This window comes from Phoca vitulina, unplaced genomic scaffold, assembly GCF_004348235.1.
Source record: "Phoca vitulina isolate PV1807 unplaced genomic scaffold, GSC_HSeal_1.0 scaffold53, whole genome shotgun sequence".
In the NCBI taxonomy this organism is placed as follows: domain Eukaryota; kingdom Metazoa; phylum Chordata; class Mammalia; order Carnivora; family Phocidae; genus Phoca; species Phoca vitulina.
This window is the reverse complement of record NW_022589756.1, coordinates 12,712,245-12,714,304: the sequence shown is the minus strand read 5'-3', so window position 1 is coordinate 12,714,304 and position 2,060 is coordinate 12,712,245. Positions and strand designations below refer to the sequence as shown.

Here is a 2,060-nt window from a genome sequence, read left to right as displayed (position 1 = left end):
TTGATTTTACACACCAAAGAGTTTTCTTAATAATTTTTTTATAAAATATTAGCTCACTACCAAGTGGTCAAGTGGTAGTTTTACACTTTAGTACCCCCCTCTCTCTTTCTCTCTCCCTCAGTTAGAAAGAAATCAAAACATATTTTTAAGGTCTTTTTTTCTGTAGGAAGAACAAAATATTTTTTTTTCCAAAGTGTTTTTTTTGTTTTTACAAACTGTTTATTTTCCGTCAACCTTTTCCATCTCTATTCCCATTTTGTTTGCCTTTGTGGAAGAGCAGCTTAAGACCACTCAGTGGTTGTTCCTCCCCATTCAGTGGCCTGAGCAGTGGGAGCTGCAGACCAGTCTTCAGGGGCCGGCTGGGCGCTCCAGTCTCCAGTAGGGAACTGCTGCATCGGCACCGAGGGCACCTGCACGCCTTCAGACCAGTCTGCGACTTCAGGCTGAGTGCAGTGAACTCAGGAGTTGGAGCCGTCCATTCACCCTGAAATTCCTCGTTGGTCACAGCCTTTTCAGCAGCAGCCTGCTCTTCCTTTTCAATCTCTTCAGGATCTCTGTAGAAGTAGAGATCAGGCATGACCTCCCACGGGTGTTGGCGGGAAATGGTGCCACGCATGCGCAGAACTTCCCTGGCCAGCATCCACCACAGCAGACCCCCTGAGTGAGCTCCCTTGTTGTTGCAAGGGATGGCGATGTCCACATAGCGCAGGGGAGAGTCTGTGTTACACAGAGCAATGGTAGGCAGGTTAACATAGGACGCCTCTGTAAGAGGCTGGTGGTCAGCCCTGGGATCAGGACCCACCAGAAGTCCCGGCTCCCGGCAGGCTGCCTGGATCTGGGTCCAGGAGTGAAGCCGCCAGCAATAGGAGTGGCTCTGGTAGCAGCAGCAAATTTCAGCACAGCTCGCTGGCCGTTATTCCCGGATGATATGACACTGACATCAGCTGGGTTTTCAATGTCAACAATGGCACGGGCTGCCAACAGAAGCTTCTCCCAGGTTCTCTTCAGATTTATGATGTAGGTACCTAGGTGATAGCAGAAAGCTTTTTAACACCTGACCTAATTTGCAATGGATTTTCTTCTAAAAAACTGAATGTAGCAGAGAGTACTATCAAACTCCAGTCATAGAGGCAAGCTCTACTGGTGTTAGCGAAAATCCTGCTGTTTTTATGGCACACTTCCGACATTCAGAAGTTCATTGGCCACAGATGGCCTCAACCTTGAGCTTTAATAGTGTGCACCCAAAGTGGTTTTATAAAGACTTCCTTTCAAGCTGCTTCCATAAATATTTAGAAACCTCCCTCAAATCAAAAATCTTATATTTAATGTGTTAGGGGAAAAATGGCAGTTAAAGAATGGAAAGAAGAAGGACTCCATTTCTTTTGGAAAAGCAGAGCGTGTGAACTAAGAGCTGAACCAGCTTCAGTTATGTGTGGATGCAGTTCTAGGAGTTAATCATTGCTTTTTTTCCAGTGAGACAAGTAGAAGTTTTTCACAAAATTGGTTCCTTTCCAGGTTGGATGGAAAGTGGAGCGAAGTCATGCAAATATCTTATAAGCACAGATTGCCAAGAAAGTCATTGATTGGCAGGATCAGGGAGAGTGAAGGGGGCTGGGGAAGGGAGTAGAAGGGCAAACTGTAAAATTTGAAGTGTAGCATCCGTTCAGTTTGTTTATTGCAGGTTTCTGGCTTGAACCACTTCTAGTTCTAGGACATGTTCTTACAACTTTGCCAATTGTTGGTGTCAGGGTTCATACTCATATAAATAAGTAGTCCAAACATTAAGATATAATTTATCAACATTCTCTGCATAGAATGGCTCTGCAAAAATTAAAGTGAGGTCAGTTTTTAGAACAATTTTTGTTACGTTACTACTCTTTCCTTACCCCCACCTGTCCTTCGTCTGTAGGCAGAACTCTCTTCTTTCATGCCTTTCTTCTGCCTAATAAAATGTGTATTCCATTTCCCAAAGGTTCTTATTTCTGCTGGAGCTAATCTGATAAACTAATGCCTGATGAGTTGTTTAATAAAAAAGGATTGCTCCTATCTTGCCCATCTAA

The 2,060-nt window shown here is 44.1% G+C and overlaps 1 non-coding gene and 1 pseudogene across 1 annotated transcript; both read right to left on the bottom strand.

Annotated features, from left to right (window-relative positions):
- Nucleotides 1-257: 257 nt before the first annotated feature.
- LOC116622573 lies at nucleotides 258-1,187 on the bottom strand (annotated as a pseudogene).
- On the bottom strand, nucleotides 1,092-1,242 carry LOC116622688. Its single transcript, XR_004297609.1, has one exon. It is a non-coding gene; the product is annotated as a small nucleolar RNA SNORA62/SNORA6 family (small nucleolar RNA).
- Nucleotides 1,243-2,060: the final 818 nt, after the last annotated feature.